Raw genomic sequence first — 21,529 nt, 5'->3', positions numbered from 1 at the left:
TTATATTTATCATTATTACTGTAATTGGTGTACAGATCTTTCTCAATTATTATATACTAGCCAGTAACCTATGCAATGCTCGAGAAAGTTGGACATAGTCCTTTTTGTCTAAATAAGAAATTTGATAACTATGATAACCAACGAACATTTATTATAATCGCAATGCCAACAATATTGTAGTTTTGCCACCTTTTGAGTATTTATAAACAAAATATTTCGGGTTTAAATTCTCTCTTCTCTATTGCAACTATCAAATTATAAACAAATGAAATCAACAAATACTTTCAATGGTCTTTCTTAGAATTAAGAAGTTTGAAATTGGAAACGTTTTTTGGTTCTTAAAGTAGAGACTAAGAGACTACTATGATTGTCTATCTTTGGGTTTTTAGTATATAGAATACAAAATCTCCGCAGATTTACCATCCTTAATTCTCCAACCGTGAAACTTGCTCGCTTTCTCCCCCTAGCCTGTGACACATTACCACCATCAACCTCTACAAAATTGTGTTGTTCAAAGACAAATTTGTGATAAAGAAATTAGGTTGTGAATAATCAAGAGAAAAAGAATGTAGAAATAATGAAATTCAAAAGAATTTCAAATTTTGACCGGGCCTAAAAGTAAGGGTTTTAATTAACTAGCAGATGGAGATGATGATTTTGGCCTTAAAACTCATCAACCCAAAGGAGAGGGGGAATTCTCCTTTCTCATCAAGTTGTGAAACACAACACTTTTCTACTACTATTTTTGGTAGGTGAACTTCAATGCAACTTTTGAAGTGTTTAATACTAATATCGATTATCAGAGCCCTAAAATATGTCATTGTTCATGTACCAACCCATGATTATTCTTACTTTGGTTGATTATGACTTAGATGTTGGTTGAATTTCAACAAATATGAATTTTGAACAATAGTATGTTTCACATCAAATGAGAGGAAAAGACTTCATTTTTTTTTAATGATTGAAAATATATGCCAACATTGATGTCAATGAGACTAACATTTTAGCTAGGTTGCAAATTACATGTTAAGCTTCCTTCACAAATCATCCGTTTTATTTATTATGATATGCAAACTTTTCATCGCCTTCATATTCATTTTTCCAATCATGCTTCTTCACATTCTCTTGATATTTTATTTGATAAAAGCTGAATCCATCCTCATGTAACGTCCAAATCCAATTTGCTCGACCGTAATCCAATTGATGATCGTGGTCTCCGCTAAACACTTCAGAAGCAACGCGGAAGTTCTCATACCAAAAACAGCTGTAGAAAAGTCTAGTTTCTAATAATTTGATGTAAAAGAGCTAAAGAGTTTTAAGTACAAAAAAATAATCTCCATATTTATAATGGCAATTGTTCTTTAGGTTGTTGATGATTTGTACATAGTGCTCCCCGAACTCCCGAGGTGTCAATGTGTAAACCTGATTGAATATGAGTGATTGAACAAGTAATTTAATTGACATGTTCTAGGAGAGATTAAGCATTAAATATACTCTAAGATCCTAACGAATCAAAGAGTTGAAGCATTAGAGATATATATCTATGTGTGGGTGTGTGTGTGTGTTTGCGTATCATATTAAATCTTAAGGACTTGTCAACTTGCAATGATTCCAAATAGTATATTAATCTAAAAATTCAATCATCAATCTATAGAAAGCACATAGATAATCCTAAGAACACATGTTGAGAGGATTAGGTTTCACTTCTAACCCTAACTACAGATTTGGCCACACGTAGTTAGGCAAAAGAAATCAATAAAAAGAATGCTAAACCTCTAAAAGAAGAAGAAAAAAAATATTAAAAAAAGTTCTAGGACTTTTCCACCTCTATTGTGTCAACCTCCTCCAAGGCTAAAGAGAAAACCCCACAAATTTAAGACGTAAAATCTGTGATTTTTGGAATTGCATCTGCCGTCAGCTTCCAGCCCACTTTTGGCCTCCAATTTTTTTTTTTTTTTTTTTTTGATTTGTGTTAAGCTAAAAGGTTGAAGATTTTCTACTCTTGGACATTTGTGTAACAAGTTATGGCAAAAATATGAAGACAGTGTAGAATGTATCCATATCAGGATTTTTCCAATTTTGGCTTGAACGAATATTTTTCATCCATTTTTAATTCCAGCACTTTTTTTCTTTTTCTTTTTTTATTTTCTTCTGTAATGCTCAAAAGCAATGCCACAATTGATCTTGGCCCTTGGTTCTCTTGGTTGCATGTCTACAAGTTTATTGGGCTTTTTTTAATCTCGTTTAAGCAAAAAATACACATAAAGAATATATATATAAAAGAGATATCGTTTAAACCCATATATTTACATGTAATTAAACATAAATTTTTGTTATATTGCATATTGAAATAAAAATAATAGTGTAATTATAAGCAATCAACTGGGACCCACGGAAGTATTTTTGCTTATTAAACCTCCAATTCTTTCGGTTGCATACATGGGTATCGTAGACTTCTTTGAGGACATTGATCTGGGTAGGTTGGAGACATGAAGATTTCTAGGATGGTTTCCCACCAAGCATTCACGACATTTGTGCAAAAAAATTTGATAAGAGATAAATAACACTGTCGTTAAACAGTGTACCAAATGATCAATTTATATTGATTGATACGCAAGCCAGTGCAGTTATCTATATAACTCTTTAATAGGATAGAATAAAACAAACTCCTTCGATTTGATCTCTAAGAAGCCTTACAATCCAAAGGACTTTGAAACTTGATCTTGAATCGTGTGTTATTGTCTCCTAGTTTAACGAGTAGTTGAACGTATGTACTCTATTTGATGCGAGGGACGTTGGCTTAATCTCGTACCAAATCAAAGGAACATGAAGGAAAATCCTAACTTTGATTTGAAGTAGGAATGAGCCTTGCTTTTGAGGGAGTAGTGATGCTCTTTTGAACTTAGAGATGACACTTTATTTTGATAGAGTGTCGATAGGCTTTTTCTCTCTAAGTGTCTATCTTTTTTTTTTCTCATATGACAAGCCTATATTTATAGGCGACTCAGTGGTCATTGATTGGAATTTTCACTCAGCATTTATTGAGATTTAACTACAAATTTTGAACTTCAATTTAATTTTCATCATGTATTTAATAAGACCTTTCCATGTGCATTTTTTATTCTGAAGTTGCCACATGGCTTTCTTATTTCACACAACCACATGGCTTGGACACATGTCATTTCTATGTGCGTCTTAGTAACTCGTGGGCTTGCCATGTGGCTTGACTTCATTTTTTGATTGTCCGCTGTTGACACATCATCAAATGGAAATTAATTGGATCGCAAATATTTGATCATGATCGATCAAACGAATGCGAATACATCATAAAATTTTGATGTCTACAGCAGCATCTGCAATAGCTAGCCAAAGTAAGGGGTTAAGGTCCTAAACCGACTATGAGTATGGGAACGTCGTATGAGTATATAATGTATTGTACCATCCTTTAATATTAGACTTATTGATTTGGGCTTAATCCCGTAGTGTTTTTTACAATTTGGGTTTTTTCCCCTATAAGGTCTCTATGTGGTTGTGTATATTCTTCACTACATTGAAAATGTTTGTCCATGAACAATGTCAAACTTGAATCTTGATTGCTTAACTATCCAGTTAATATTTGATTAAATTTATCATTAAGCTGTTCAAAGGATCTCGCCTCGTTTCTTGTTACTGTATTAGAAGTCACCCATTGGTTGCTAGTGCATTTTGCAAATTAAAGGTTTGTTATTGTCAGTCACAATCATTAGTAGTAGCTGAAAAATTAGTTATGTTTGCCTTGGAATGACGTAACATTCATATTTACAATACACGATATAATAATAATTGACTTCAATAATGTGTAAATAGTACTTAAGCAATACTATTTTTTTTTGGATATCAAAATAATATTATTTAAAGCGTAAAGGGTGTACAAGAGATTATATCAATGGGGATACCATCATATTTAAAATATACTTCTTATTTTCTGATTTTCTTTAAGTAAACTTCATGCATATGCACAAGCCTAGATTGAATAGTTATGACTAATTCATACTGAGTTATCTTTTACCAACGCAAAACAAAAACAAAAACACAAAACAAAACCAAAAATGTGAATATTTGTCATTTTAAATGAAAATTTTTTAATTTAGGTTTTAAAAAAAGTAGTAGTTTTATTTTTATAATTTGATAAATATTATTTGGAGGATTTGAACTGTGATTCTCTTACTAAATGACAGCGTGTTATGTCATTTGTCGATGCCTCGCAGTTGCTCGACCACCCGTCACGGAGATGCTCGCTCGCCTTTCATCTCATCTTGTCCTTGGTGCGAGAGATGATATATAGAGGTGTGTCATACCTCAGGCGTGTGACTTGAATATAAGTCGATTTTAAGGAAATTACAAAGGTAAGTGTAGTCTCCACCAATCATTGGGTGTTTCTAAGGCGTGATTGGTCAACTGAGTCTATTTGATTTTACTACCGATCCTAGGATAAGAAAAAGGGCATTTTTCCTAATCTAATGTGAATGGGCAAAAAATCTAGAGTCTTGAGTTTGGAAGTCTAGTTACATGTGGGGAAGGTTTTAGGCACCCCACAATGCTTGTCCAAAGGCAGTCATTTGTTTTGGTAAAATCGTAATTTTAAGACATTGGCAATTGAAAAAGACCTATTGGCATTAGCTCACGGGGCTTTGAACGTGTTTGGCTCTGAGGTTTGATTTTGGAATAGGTATGGTCTTGATCGATGCTTTCAAATTGTGTTTGAGATTGTAGCCAAATTACCCCAGCGAAAATCCGTCAGCATTTCGCCTTATTTTCAAGCCGAAAATCCAGCGGCACTCTCCTCAGATGCGCCATTGCATGCAAAATGCTATTTTCACCAAACTTTCAACGTAACAATGCAGCAAAGGGGATGCCCCATTTTCACGGTGAATTTCCTACAGAGTTTCACGATTGATGTGCTATGGTGCACGGACAGGGTTTTGAGTCTCTGCTTAGAACCCGTATGGACATGCTCGTACTGTGACGATCGGATACCGTTCAAAGCATGAAGCATGTTGGTGCATGTCGCACACACAGAGAAACCAATGTTACTTGGTGACATGGATCAGGACAATCACACCGCAATTATCGTGCACACAATATAGTACAAATATGCACCTACGACAATCGCCTTCAGCACATACCCACACTACAAGGTCAAGAGCTCTCGTGACTAGAGAGGGTCACTCGTGCAGCCACGAGGGTCCATCTTACAAAGTGCACAATCACCCATATACTAGCAGATATAGATACAGACATCATGCACAATGCAACAACACAGAGTGGAAAATTAAATCAGACATTGTCAATGTTCCAATGGTATGGCCCAGCAAGGTATAGGAAATGTAAAACGGACATTGCCAGTCCCAAGGAACACGGCCCAAGCACGGAGTAGGAAAATAAAAAGGGGGCACGTGGAGAGTGTTTGGATTAGTGCCCTTAAATCCTATTGTATGATGCTATGTATGACATTATGTATGACATGATGTATGACTTAATATTGTGATTGATAAAGTTGTTTTATTATTATCTAAAATAATGGGAACATGAATATGGGACATTATCATATAATCCATGAGATACATTGTATGTGATTTATGTGAAAAGTCACAGAAGATGTAAATCACAAGTTCTTTGTAAACTCAAAATTTATAGTTCGTAGTCGGTGATGAAATTGGGCATTTCATCTGCGAAGACTATAACGTATCAACTAAGATGATTTGTCTTGATCATGGAAGTGGAGACTTCTAGTTGATATGTTGATATGTTTTAAGAGTTAAGACATATTGAACAGGACCGCTGTGAGATTTATTATTCTCCTAATGACTGTCAAATGAATACTAAATCTCACGACTTCTATTTGCATGAACTCTTAATCCTAAGAGAATAATGGACCTGATCATGAGGTGTGGGTTGTTTTGATATATCAGGAGTGAGATCTAAAGTGACGGTCAAAACCTCAGTATGTTGGGTAGCCACATTTAGTGTTGATGGAACATATATTCTCAAGATGGAATTCATAGTCTCTTGATGGAGATATAAAATATTCCCTTGAGATAAGTTTAATGGGTTCAGTTATTCAGAGAGTTAGGCCTAACCACTTTAGTAAGAAATTGCTAAAGTATATATTTATGAAATTGGATTTCATAAATATATAATAAATAACTTTAAAGAATTAAACCGGATACTCAAGGATAAGATGTAGTAATTTACAAAGTGGCAGTCTACGTTCATGACTTTGTATTACTACGAATATTTTATGAAGGGGTTACGTGTATAATAAAGTCTTGGGATATAATTTATTAATAAGGCCTAGAGTGCAATTATATTTATATAGTGGTATTAAATATAATTAATGGTAACTTTGGACTTGTCAAGAGTTGACGGAAAAGCCCAAGGCCCATTGGAGCTAGTGTCTTATTGGTTCCTTTTGGTCCCACTCCAAGCCACAAACTAAAGCCCAATTGGAAATGCCCAATAGGTCAGCCCAATTAGATAATCAGTTAGTTATAAAGGGAGAAACATACATAATTTTTTTTTAAGAAGTAAGTGAAAAAAGAAACGGTGTGTGAGAGAGTGTGAGACACACTTTCATTCTCCCTTGAAAACTGATTGAGAGACCACACATCTTGGGCGTAAAGTGGAATTGGAGTTAAGATTAAAAGTGTTCCCAAGTGCTTCTAATCTTTGTTTTGAATTTCTCCACACCAAGGTACGCTATCTTGTTCTTAAATTCTGAAATTTACATAATGCACGTTATCAATTATGAATGAAATAGATCCTTGTTTGTTGCTTCTGCTGTGTGTTTTGTATGAGATGCAAAACCAGTTTTTCTTTCAATTGGTATCAGAGCCAGGTTTTCATATCATGATTGTATAGCGTGTGATTGAATTTTAGAATTTAAGAAAACCGTTATCTTTGTGTTTTCAAATTTTTGCATAAATATATTGTTTCATAAATCTTGTATGCATTGATAAATATATGTGATATATTGTTCTACATGTGCACGGATTGGTCATTGATTCAATAACCATTAATGGAAAAATATAGAATCCGTATATAGAATTCCACCATTTGAAAGTACAATAGTTATATGTATAATATAATATAATAATCATATATTATATATTGTATTATATATATATATATATAATATAATATAATATAATATAATATAGTTTTGTAATATATGAGTTTATATTACGTTATATATATTTATATATGTTAATGCTAGTTTAATGAAATTTATTCCTAATGAGATTAGGATTTTTTTTTTTTTTTAACGTGTCTAGCATTATTATGGTTTTTCATCTTAAAAACATTTGATTTAAAATATCTAGTGGGAGAGAGATACAAGGGTTGGATCTCACGGCCTCCATTGTTGGTTCATAGTAGTGTGAAATATATACTTTGTCTTTACCTCGAGCTTAGCATTCCATGCGGAGGGTATTTATTTCATGGTCCTACAAGATTGAATTTCCTGACTTATAGTGGTTTGATAAACACCTTGTCTTAGCTTCGAGCTTTGCATTCCATGTGGAGGGTGTTTTATCATGGTACTACAAAATAAGCCTGTTAAAGGGATGAAATGTGGTTACACATGATTCTAGACAATGGTATACACTAGACTAAGTATTATAGTATCCTCTACACTGAGTTCTTGCTATTATCACTTAAAGGCTAAATATAAAACGGCATATTATTAGTGTTTGATAAGAGTTATCATGATAGCACTAATAATGAGAATAGTTCTCAATCAATCATAGTATTTTATGTTCACTCTATGCTGAGGGATATTGAATATGAGATTGGGTTGTCGTTGCATATATTATTTTATGGTTTTATTAAGGTTCCATATTATATGCTTATATGCTAAATTGATAATGTCCAGTTTACTTATTATATTCATGTTTATTATTTTCAGATTTTATCATGGCATCATTTAGCCCACTTGTTTCTATTCTTAACCAAAACAAACTGACTGGATCCAACTATGTTGACTGGAAAAGAAATTTGGACATTGTTCTTACTGCTGAAGAGCACAAATATGTGTTTACTCAACCATGTCCTAACTTTCCTTCATTAGATGCTCCTCTTGAGGAAAAACAGCGATATGATCATTGGCAGAAATCTAATGAGATGGCCAAGTGCTACATCCTAGCATCTATCTCAAATGTTCTACAGCATCAAATGCAGGATGTAGAACTTGCTTCGGACATAATGCATAGTCTGAAGGAGATGTTTGGTAAGCAAGACCGTTTTGCAAGGCAAGAAAGCATGAGGCAAATTTATAATACCAAAATGGCTAAAGGAAGTTCAGTGAGGGAGTATTGTCTTAGGATGATTGCTAATCTGAACACATTAGAAGTTTTAGGTGCCGACATTGATGGAGAATCCCAAGTCGATATGATACTCCAGTCACTACCAGAATCATTCAAGGAATTCAGACTCAATTATAATATGAACAAAAAGATTTATTCTTTGTCTGAATTAATGAATGAGTTAGTGAAGGCGAAAGGCATCCTTGGTACTTCTAGTGTTGAAGCCAATGTGGGTGAAGCTTCTACTTCTCAACCTAAGTCGAAAAGCAAGGGTAAGAAGAAGAAGAAGAAGAAGGACTTCACTAAGAAAGATGGTAAACAAATTGCCTTACGGGTTGCCAACAAAGGAAAGAAAACCAAAGGAAAGTGTTTCCATTGTGGTGAGAAAGGACATTGGAAGAGGAATTGGTCAACATTCAAGGCTGCCAAGAATAAAGGTATGAAAAGTTCATTTCTTCTTGAAATATGTTTGGTACAGAATCCAACGGATTCCTGGTATGTGGATTCAGGTTGTACTAATCATATCTGCAATTCTTTGCAGGGGTTCCAGGAGACCAGAAAGTTGAATGAGGGAGAACTATTTCTTACTTTGGCTGATGGGAGCAAGATTCCGGTTGTAGCTGTTGGAGTGTTTAATTTATATTTTAAGTCTAGAGTTTTAATATTGGAAGACTGTTTGTATGTACCTAATGTTCGTAGGAATTTAATTTCTGCAACTTACTTAGGTAAACATGGATATTGTGTTATCCTGAAAGACAATGTTGTAATAAAGAAGGATGAAGTGTTTATCTATTCTGGCAATATTGTGGATGGTCTTTATATTTTAACTCCTGATAAGCATGAATTATACAATTCTGAATTAGATAGTAGCTCTCATGTAAAATAATTAAAGAGAAAGTTTCCTTCTACTAGTGATGCATATCTATGGCACTTGCATTTAGGTCATATCAATTCAAGTAGGATTCAAAGACTAATCAAAGATGGACTTTTACAGCCCATGGACTTTGATGGTTTTCTAGTTTGCGAATCTTGTTTGGAAGGTAAGATGACCAAACGACATTTTAATGCAAAGGGTAGAAGAGCCCAAGATTTGTTAGAACTAGTACATTCAAATGTATGTGGTCCTATGTCAATCCAAGCAAGAGGTGGCTATGAGTATTTCATTACTTTCACTGATGATTACTCTAGATTTGGTTATGTGTACCTAATGAAACGAAAGTCCGAAGTTTTTGAAAAGTTCAAAGAGTTTAGGGCTGAAGTTGAGAATCAATTGGGTAAACACATAAAGGTCATTCGATCTAATCAAGGTGGCGAATACATTCTTGGTGATTTCAAGGATTACTTGACTGAAAATGGGATTATATCCCAATTGACTGCACCTGGAACTCCACAACAAAATGGTGTAGCAGAAAGAAGGAATAGGACTCTTTTAGATATGGTTAGGTCCATGTTGAATTATTCGACTCTACCAATTTCATTTTGGGAATATACCTTAAATACTGCAATGTATCATCTGAATTTAGTACCTTCGAAGTCTATTCCTAAAACACCTGTAGAGTTGTGGAATGGGCGTAAACCTAGTATGAGACATCTCCACATTTGGGGTTGTCTAGCACATGTGTTGAAAGGAAAGTCTGACAAGTTACAGTCTAAAATAGAAGTGGTATTTTTTATAAGGTATCCAAAAGGAACAATTGGAGGTTTATTCTATGGTCAAAAAGATAATAAAGTGTTTGTTAGCACAAATGCCAAATTCTTGAAAAATAACTATATGAATAATTTTACTCCTACAAGTAGAGTTGTCTTGGCTGAAATGAATGAACCTGTAGTTGAACAACCAATGAATGAAACCAGGGATGATGTGACTGTATTAGATATACCACAAGATACTACTCATGAGATGTCTAGTACATAGGTGCCTCGTCGTAGTGGGGGAATTGTTCGGCCTCCTATAAGATTCATAGGTTTGGGATAAACTTATGAGGCTATCTCAGAAGAGGCTAAATCGGATCCTTATACTTATGATGAAGCAATGAATGATATAGATTCACATCATTGGGTCCAAGCTATGAAATCTGAATTGGATTCTATGGATTCCAATCATGTATGAGATCTTGTAAAGGCGTCTAACGGCATTAAACCTGTTGGTTGCAAATGGGTTTACAAGAAGAAGAGAGAGATAGATGGAAAGGTTGAAACCTTTAAAGCAAGACTAATGGCGAAAGGGTATACACAAAAAGAAGGTATTGATTATGATAAAACTTTTTCGCCAGTAGCCATGCTTAAATCTATCAGAATTCTCTTATCCATTACTGCTCATTATGATTATGAGATTTGGCAAATGGATGTCAAGACTGCATTTCTTAATGGCAATCTTGACGAAGAAATATACATGTTGCAACTAGAAGGTTTCATAACAAAGAACCAAGAGCATATGGTATGCAAGTTAAATAGGTCCATTTATGGACTTAAGCAAGCATCTAGGTCATGGAACATCAAATTTGATCAAGCAATCAAGTCATTTGGTTTTGAACAAAATCTTGGTGAACCATGTGTGTACAAAAGACATCGAGACAAAGTAGTAATGTTCCTAGTGCTTTATGTTGATGATATTCTACTTATTGGGAATGATGTAGGGGTAATGTCATCGGTTAAAGTTTGGTTATCAAGCCAATTTAATATGAAGGACTTGGGTGAGGCTAACTTTATTATAGGGATCAAGTTTTGGCGAGATTGCAAGAATAAGATGTTAGGCTTATCACAAGCTGGATATATAGATAAGGTCCTAGAACGGTTTAGCATGCAAAACTCCAAGAAAGGATTGCTTCCTTTTAGACATGGAGTTCCTCTGTCTGATGACCAAAGACCTAAGACTCAAGAGGAAGAAAATATGATGAGACAAGTTCCTTATGCTTCTACAGTGGGAAGTCTCATGTATGCCATGCTTTGTACTAGACCAGATATTTGTTATTCAGTTGGCATGGTCAGCCGATATCAATCAAATCCAGGACCAAAACATTGGCAAGCTATAAAGCATATCCTCAAGTATCTTCGGAGAACGAGAGATTTTATGCTTGTTTACCGTTGTGAGGATTTGATTCCCATTGGCTATACAGATTCAGACTTTTAGTCATATCTAGATATCAGAAAATCCATTTCAGGATGTTTTTTCACCTTGGGAGGTGGAGCCATAAGTTGGACGAGCGTTAAGCAATCTTGTATTGCGGTATCCAACATGGAAGCCGAGTACGTTGCTGCTTGTGAAGCAGCAAAAGAGGCTGTTTGGCTCAAGAAATTACTTTATGATCTTGGTGTTGTGAGAATGGAGCAAGTTCCCATTACATTGTTTTGTGACAATAGTGGAGCGGTTGCACAATCCAAAGATCCAAGGAATCACAAGAAAGGAAAGCACATTGAGGGGAAGTACCACATCATTCGAGATATTGTTGCTCGTGGAGATGTTGTGGTAGCAAAGATTGAAAGTGCAAATAATCTAGCAGATCCCTTTACCAAAGCCTTGCCTCAAAGGACTTTCGAGCAAAATTTGGAGGGAATGAGAGTTAAATTAGTGCACAATAGTCTTTAGGGCAAGTGGGAGATTGTTAGGATTAGTGCCCTTAAATCCTATTGTATGATGCTATGTATGATATTATGTATGACATTATGTATGACATGATGTAGGACTTAATATTGTGATTGATAAAGTTGTTTTATTATTATCTAAAATAATGGTAACATGAATATGGGACATTATCATATAGTCTATGAGATGCATTGTCTGTGATTTATGTGAAAAGTCACAGAAGATGTAAATCACAAGTTCTTTGTAAACTCAGAATTTATAGTTATAGTCGGTGATGAAATTGGGCATTTCATCTGCGAAGACTATAACGTATCAACTAAGATGATTTGTCTTGATCATGGAAGTGGAGACTTCTAGTTGATATGTTGATATGTTTTAAGAGTTAAGACATATTGAACAGGGCCGCTGTGAGATTTATTATTCTCCTAACGACTGTCAAATGAATAATAAATCTCACGACTTCTATTTGCATGAACTCTTAATCCTAAGAGAATAATGGACCTGATCATGAGGTGTGGGTTGCTTTGATATATCAAGAGTGGGATCTAAAGTGACGGTCAAAATCTCAGTATGTTGGGCAGCCACATTTAGTGTTGATGGAACATATATTCTCAAGATGGAATTCGTAGTCTCTTGATGGAGATATAAAATATTCTATTGAGATAAGTTTAATGGGTTCAGTTATTCAGAGAGTTAGGCCTAACCACTTTAGTAAGAAATTGCTAAAGTATATATTTATGAAATTGGATTTCATAAATATATAATAAATAACTTTAAAGAATTAAACCAGGTACTCGAGGATAAGATGTAGTAATTTACAAAGTGGCAGTCTACGTTCATGACTTTGTATTACTACGAATATTTTATGAAGGGATTACGTGTATAATAAAGTCTTGGGATATAATTTATTAATAAGGCCTAGAGTGCAATTATATTTATATAGTGGTATTAAATATAATTAATGGTAACTTTAGACTTGTCAAGAGTTAACAGAAAAGCCCAAGGCCCATTGGAGCTAGTGTCTTATTGGTTCCTTTTGGTCCCACTCCAAGCCACACACTAAAGCCCAATTGGAAAGGCCCAATAGGCCAGCCCAATTAGATAATCAGTTAGTTATAAAGGGAGAAACATACATAATTTTTTTTTAAGAAGTAAGTGAAAAAAGAAACAGTGTGTGAGAGATTGTGAGACACACTTTCATTCACCCTTGAAAACTGATTGAGAGACCACACATCTTTGGCGTAAAGTGGAATTGGAGTGAAGATTAAACGTGTTCCCAATCCTTCTAATCTTTGTTTTGAATTTCTCCACACCAAGGTACGCTATCTTGTTCTTAAATTCTGAAATTTACATAGTGCATGTTATCAATTATAAATGAAATAGATCCTTGTTTGTTGCTTCCGCTGTGTGTTTTGTATGAGATGCAAAACCAGTTTTTCCTTCAGAGAGGGACCCTAATACATGCTCTTGAGAAGAGACTTAGAGAAAGGGAAAGAGAAAATCGCTCGGGATGGGCTTAGGCCCTCTGATCTATTGAACATTGCCCGTTGGTGGGCTTGCATCTGCTTGGTTGCATTTTGCCCATTTCGCTTGCGCCTAGGAGGTCATGCCCTTGATCCAAGCATCCTAGCTCTATGCGTGGAAATGCAACAAACAGGGAAACAAGCTAGCAAACAAGCAAAGGAACGAATAGAAGGAAAGCATGTTAAAAGACAAGCTAGGAAAAGATGTCGAACAGGGGGCAAACAAGCATGTGAAGCACACGAAGAGGAAAACAAACCTGTTATCAATCAAAAGGGGGTGTCCTAGGAGGAAAAATGTCAGTTTGGATTAAATGTCCATAGTTCCATTGGATTGGAGTATGGACGACACATAGACTCATGCATGAACATGTAGGCAAGTGTGCAAAGTGAAAGCATAGAAACAAGGAAAGCCAAACTGGTGGCACGAAGAAAGGAAGGCAGGCATATCAACATCATAGGGAGCAGAGAAATGTGTGTATCAAGCACACCAACACCACAGGGGGTGTATCTCACAAATGTCACACCCAATCAATCTCTGGGAGGGGTGGATACGACCACACAAGCACAAGCCCGTGTAGGGCGCAAAGCATGGCAAAGCCTAGAACTAGAGAGGCTAGCATGGAGAATGCATTGAAGCACGTAAGCAAACATAGACATGCAAAGGAAATGATCCAAACCCTTTAATATAGGCCTCGGTGTATGGATGTAGACCTAAACCACAGGATCTAGATCTACACCCTGCCAATAAGGGTCAAAACACAAGAAAGAGAGATATTAAGAGGTAGAAGGGGTTTAAAACCACGTGGCATAGGAACCACCATGTATATCTTGACACATGAACAAGGCATAGAGCACTCAAAGTTATAGATCTAAGCGTAGACAAGGCAAAGAGCACAAAAGCATGTGGATCTAAGCCAACACATAGGCATGTAGATCTAAGCGTAAACATGTCGAGGAGCGTAAAAGCCAGTGGATCTAAGTCGCAAAGAACACATAGGCATGTAGATCTAAGCGTAAACATGGCAAGCAGCCTAAAAGCATGTAGATCTAAGCATAAACAAGGCAAGAAGCCTAAGGGCATGTGGATCTAAGCACACACATTAAACTTAGACGTATCCTAGTCCAAGAAAGCTAGACCAACAACATCAAAACGTTAAATCATGGCATAAGCAAGGAAACATGCTAGAGAAACTTTAAAGACATGCTAGAAAGCAAGAATAAAGCTAGGAAAAGCAATAAAGCATTGATGATTGTAACTAAAAAGCTACATCCACACCCCTAAACCTCAAATCCAAGGTATGGAACTTAGGATAGGAAGATTGGGCGCAAGAACACTACCTTGATGATTGTAGAGAAAAAAGGAGAATCTAAGGTGTTTGAAGGTGTTTGGGAGAGAAATTAGAGAGACAAGAGAGGGAATCTACCTAGAAAAACTGCCCAAAACTCTTTTTCTTCTTCTTCTTCTTCTTCTTCTTCTACTTCTTCTTCTTCTTCTTCTTCTGTTCTGCAAAATGAGGGGTTTGGAAGCTTTAATAGCTGAAAAGTGACTCTTCGGCTTCCGACGCACCTTGTAGGGTAGCATGTCACTCTGCTAACATGGGCAGTTTCAGTCTTTTACTTAGTTCAGCTTTCGATGCATATTTGAAGGCCTTCCTAGACTCGGATTGAGCTGATCGAGGTGTATATGGAAATTTCTGGTTGTCTAGTGTCCAGAACACAAAAACAATTGAAAATCCATCGTTCGGATCAAAAGTTATGGCCTCGGAAAGTGTGCTAAAGGGCTTTTCACGATTTTCTAGATGTCTCAACCGTTTTAAATCCAATTTCAACCTATAAATAGTCGTTAGAAAGGGAATTTGATAATCTTTGCAATAGCACTGGTCCCAGCCCATTCTGACAGTCGAAACAAAATTAGGATTTCTAGTGCCCTTGGGAGTCACCCTCGCGTCAAACTTGGTCAAAGTTGACGAAAATCTCTGAGTAGCTCGGATTTGATAGAAACATGAAAAATGTTTTTTTTTTGGGATGATTTTGACCGACGTTTACTTTCGGTAAACCCGGGGTTGACCAGGGGCAACTTGGTCAATTTGACTGGAAAATGCACTTTGAATGCTTTGATGCCCGAACGGGTTGTGCCAAATCAATTTGGATGCATCCGTGGCCCCATGAAAGTAAGATTATATTTTTGGAATTTTTAGGGTCCAAAACACAAATCAAAGGCGGACAAAATACGGTGTCTAGATCATTGAGCTACGAAATCTATATATATATATATATATATATATATATATATATATATATATATATATATCTAAAAGCTGAAACGTAGCATTTATTGTTGTTACGCTCCAGTTAAGCCACATTAGCGTCCACTTCATTATCATTTTCTTTCCAATTTTTCTATAATTTTTTTTAACATTTACTTTTTTTTTTTTTTTAATATTTACACCTTTTCCAACATTTCTCCACCCGTACCTTTTCATCTTTCCACTACCCTCTACATAAATATCATTCTTCTTTTTTTCATCTCCCCACTACCCTCTACATAAATAATATTCTTCTTCTTTCTCTTCATCTTCCTTTATTTTGTCTCTTCTTATTCACACCCTCTTACTATATATTTGTAATTATCTATTCCATCCTATGCATGGTTTTCTCTCACAAAAAAAGTTCTCTCTCTCTCTCTCTCTCTCTCTCTCTCTCTCTCTCTCTCTCTCTCAATTTTTCGATGAATTTTTTATTCATTCTTCTATTTATGCCAAATAACTAATCTTTGGGCATCCTTTGTTTTCTTTTGTTTTCTTTTTTTTTTTCCTACACTTGAATCATTATACTCATTTTCTCACTTAATCCAATCGGATAGTTTGCTGGAATTCAAAAAAAGGTTCTCTCTCTCTCTCTCTCTCTCTCTCTCTCTCTCTCTCTCTCTCTCTCTCTCTCTCTCTCTCTCTCTCTCTCTCTCTCAATTTTTCGATGAATTTTTTATACGTTCTTCTATTTATGCCAAATTACTAATGTTTGCTACACTAGAATCGTTGTGCTCATTTTCTCACTTAATTTAATCGGGTAGTTTGCCAAAATTCAACTAAAACCAAACAATAAGGAATTTTACGGCATTGGAGAACGCCTGAATATATACCAGCCAAAAGTTGAAAGTCAGCAAATTAGTGGAGCTATGATTAAGCTTCAAACAAGATTGATGGTATTGCCAATGTTCTTTAATTAGCATCCTTTTTTCTATTTCTCTATAAATGTTTCCTAGAATTAGTATTAGTCTCATTTTTATTTTCTCTATTATATTCTACATAAACCAAGTGTTCTTTAAAACTCCACCTTGGTTAATGTCATTTAGATTTTTTTTTTAACTGTTTTTTTTTCTCTTTAATTGTTAAATGTTATCCTATTTTTGTTCTTTCTTATAACTCTAATTAATGTTGATGGTTCTTTTTTTTCTTTTTTTTTTGGTTAGTTAAGGTTGATGATTCTTTCTTACAGAGAAAGTAAAAAATTGAAAACAATTGAATTCCATATAAACCTGTACCTAAAGGGGACAGGAGGCTTTTTATTTTATTTTATTAGAGACAATATTAAAGGGGCATATCCTTTGGCCATTGCATTGCATTTCTTAGAGGTTAAAAGATAAAGCTTGTCATTATAGGAAAACATTTTGGGTGGGGATAAGGGCGTCATTTTGTTTGCTCTAAGAGTAACAAAAGATCCTATTATAAAGGAAGCCCACAATCATAGCACATGCTTATTACACTAACCGGCATGAGCACAAATCATTATTTTCTCTCACCATGTTTCTACTACATTTGGATTTAGCAACCTAAGATTAGAATTTATTTCCAATAGAAGACTTGTAGAATCATTCAATTTTTATAGGAAACTAGTAGCAGACTTGCGCGAGGCGTGGAAATATAAATATTGTGCAATGAAGTGTAATATTAAAAATTAACAATTACTTCAAGCATTGTCTTTTTTTTTTCAAAAAAAAAAATATTTTTACACTTATTTTTTTTAAATCTTTTTATCTTTACAAATATATCATTTTAATATTTTTTGTGGATTTCATTAATATTTTTTAAGGTGAACCATATTCTTCTAACTTTGTTGTAGTGTGTTACATTTGCTTAATATACAACTCATGTTAAAAAAAAATGTATATTCTATAAATAAATAAAAAGGTATATGTAAGGTTTTTATTAACTTTAAAGAAAATGAAAAATCAATTATTAACAACAACAACAACAACAACAATAATAATATAGAAGTAATTACATTCCCCTTCCTTGAGGTTTGAGGAAATGACACTCTACCCCAAACTTGGAAGGAAAAAATATTTTCACCCTTTACATTGCATCACATTCGCATTCTAACAGTATTCTCATGCATTCAGATGTGTGAAATATGTTTGTGTGCTGGTAGGATTGGATTGGGCTGAGCCCATGATGTTTTTCATATTACATGTCACATGGTCATGCATTCCCCATGCATACGTTCTATCTTTTCAATATTCTTGTTATATTTGAAGCATGTTGGAACTTTTCTGAGTGTTTCTTTCTCCCCCCTCTCTTTCTGTTTGCGTTAGTAGTGTCTATGGCACCAAAATGTGAGTCTATTCCAACCCAAAACCCTCTTCGTTCTAGGGCCTCTTCATCTTCTGATTCCACTCCTATCTCTATTCAGTTCCGTAATGAGAAAGCCTATCAGGACTTCTTGGAAAACTTCTCTAAACGAGGTATTCATTCGGAACGCCACGTTGTTCTAGCAAACTTTGTCGACACTGACCTTCCCGATGTCTTTCACAAACGGGAATGGGAGTCACTGTGTGACATCCCGGTCACTTGTCCTTCCGTGCTGATTCAGGAGTTTTACTCCAATATGCATGGATTCGATTATTCAGTACCTCTCTTTCTCACTCGCGTTCGAGGTACGCGCATAGTTGTCACACCGAAGTTGGTATCTCATGTGCTCCATGTTCCGAGGTTTGCGCATCCTGACTACCCTGGTTGTGAGCATCTAAGGACTGTGTCCAAAGACGAGATGATTTATGCTTTTTGTGAGCGCCCTTCTGATTGGGGTGAGCGCCAGTTTACGTCATGTCGACCTTTTGCTAAAGGTCCTCGTTTCTTAAACATGGTAATGACTTTTATCTTGCATCCTCTCTCTCACTATAACTCTATCACAGAGCCTCGTGCTCATTTTCTGTTGTCTCTTATTGAGGATCTTACCATTGACTTTCCTTCACATTTCATCTTTTCCATCTTAGATGTGTATAAGGATACGGCTACCCATGATAAACTCATCTTTCCTTCCGCTATCATGAGGATTTTACGCCATTTTTCTATCCCTTTTCCTGTCTCCGACCCTTTTTCTGTCATGGTTGCCATAGATGCCGCTACTGTAAAACGTAGTGAGGCACAGTTTTGGTCACATCAGACAGGTTCGGTAGCTCCTTCCTCCCATTCCGTTCCACCCAGATCTGCTCGTGCTTCATTCGCTCCCTTCTCTTCTACGAGCAATGTGTCACTAGGAGATATCATGACGCAATTTCAGCGCATGGATGCTCGCCTAGATACACTCTCTACAAAGTTGTATTAGGTGAATGTTCGTGTTGGTCGCATTACTAGGCGACAGGCGACCATGGGCGGCTTTGCTCTCAAGGTTTCTCCTCCATCACCTCCTGTGGCTTCTACGTCTGGGGATAATGATGGTGATGATGATGATGCTTCGGCTGGTGATGATGATGGAGATGCTAGCTCTACCGATGAGATGTCTACTTGACACTCTACCCTTTGTCACTCGTGATAAAAAGGGGGAGTAGTTTTGGGTTATGAGAGTAGTCATACTTACGAGGAGAGCTTGTAGAGGGACATTTTGATAGGGGGAGTGTTGAGTGCTGAGGGATGTAGTGAGGATTACTTGTATCTTTTTCTTTTCTCTACTTTAGATACATTTTCTTCTTGTACCTAGGTCTTGTGACCATTATTACATACATTATGCTCATTTTTATTATATATATGTGATGTATGTTTCTTTCACCTATCTCTACATGTGTTGTTTCTTTTCTTTCTTTATACACATGTTTCATTATTTTGTATGCAATCTATTATTTCTGTTTCACACTAAGATGCCTTGATGAGTTTTGTTTAAAGTTTTTCAGAAATACAGGTTGTCAAAGTCTACTTGTCATAAACTCTCTTCTTGCAAAGTTTTTCAAGAGTTTGTGTTAGGATAGATTTTATTGTATTCCATAAGTGAATATGAGTTGAGTGATTTATGACTTATCTCATATATTCATTTGTTGGTTGTGGTTTTGTCATGGATTGCCAAAGGGGGAGATTGTTAGGACATATGTGTTTCACTTGTTTAGAACATATGTCATTCATTATTTATGTAATTGGCTAATCCTTTGTCAAAACGCACTTTACTTGTAATTGGGTAGATTTAGAATGAGGTTAATGCTTCAAGAAAAAAGGTTTCAAGATCAAGTGTTAAAGCCATGCAAGTCTGTCCAAGAAACAAGTTGAGAAGTACTCTTCATTAAAGCTCAACAGCTGGTTTGATAGCTACATCTATCGAGCTTTAAGAAGCTGTTCTAGCCCCAAGGCACGATAGCTGCTCAACAGCACCTTGACACCTATAGCTGTCGAGATTTAAGAAAAACAGATTCCTAGTTCTGTTTTGATTCTAATCCGTGGATGTGTCTTTGGGCCTTCTTTTCTCCTAACCCTAGACATATAAAAGGATTATTCTAAGGGCCATCGAAGTGTGGCAAGTTGCACAAGCATTGAGAAATCCTTATTCATGCAAATTGTAACTTGAAACGAAGTTCTTGCCCTAGTTCATCTCTTTTGTGAAAAAGTTGCTGTGTCTTTACACCGTAGGGTTTTGTAACCAAGCATCTTCTTGATCTTCATCGTGTGGATGAATTGAAGAACTTGGCAGCCAACAATCTTCTCTAGTTGGTTATTGAAGTCGCGTACTAGGATCCGCGCATTTGGTTAGTCACGTACTTGGGAGCCGTGCATTGAAAAGAGAAATTGTCACTATAGAACAAGTCCAATTGGGTATTGGGGTAAGGGTTCAACTGTAGGTTGGTAAGGTACTTGAGATTCCTTTAATTGTAACCGCTTGTTGTGATAATAGTGGAATTTCGGGAGTAGTGACCTTAAATTCACCCGGTGGGGTTTTTGCCGTGTAGGTTTTCCCCATTCGTAAACAAATCACCGTGTCATTTATTTTCCGCTGCATACTTTAGTTTATTGGTGATTTGTTTGTGCTACCACGCTTTGCATGTTAAATGTTAGGATTTGTGCCCTTAAATCCTATTATATGATGCTATGTATGATATTATGTATGACATTATGTATGACATGATGTATGACTTAATATTGTGATTGATAAAGTTATTTTATTATTATCTAAAATAATGGTAACATGAATATGGGACATTATCATATAATCCATGAGATACATTGTATGTGATTTATGTGAAAAGTCACAGAAGATGTAAATCACAAGTTCTTTGTAAACTCAGAATTTATAGTTCGTAGTCGGTGATGAAATTGGGCATTTTATCTGCGAAGACTATAACGTATCAACCAAGATGGTTTGTCTTGATCATGGAAGTGAAGACTTCCAGTTGATATGTTGATATGTTTTAAGAGTTAAGACATATTGAACAGGACCGCTGTGAGATTTATTATTCTCCTAACGACTGTCAAATGAATAATAAATCTCACGACTTCTATTTGCATGAACTCTTAATCCTGAGAAAATAATGGACTTGATCATGAGGTGTAGGTTGCTTTGATATATCAGGAGTGAGATCTAAAGTGACGGTCAAAACCTCAGTATGTTGGGCAACCACATTTAGTGTTGATGGAACATATATTCTCAAGATGGAATTCATAGTCTCTTGATGGAGATATAAAATATTCTCTTGAGATAAGTTTAATGGGTTCAGTTATTCAGAAAGTTAGGCCTAACCACTTTAGTAAGAAATTACTAAAGTGTATATTTATGAAATTGGATTTCATAAATATATAATGAATAACGTTAAAGGATTAAACCGG

Source organism: Castanea sativa, chromosome 3 (assembly GCF_040712315.1).
Source record: "Castanea sativa cultivar Marrone di Chiusa Pesio chromosome 3, ASM4071231v1".
Lineage (NCBI taxonomy): Eukaryota > Viridiplantae > Streptophyta > Magnoliopsida > Fagales > Fagaceae > Castanea > Castanea sativa.
The sequence above is the reverse complement of the archived record's forward strand: the minus strand, read 5'-3'. Positions refer to the sequence as shown.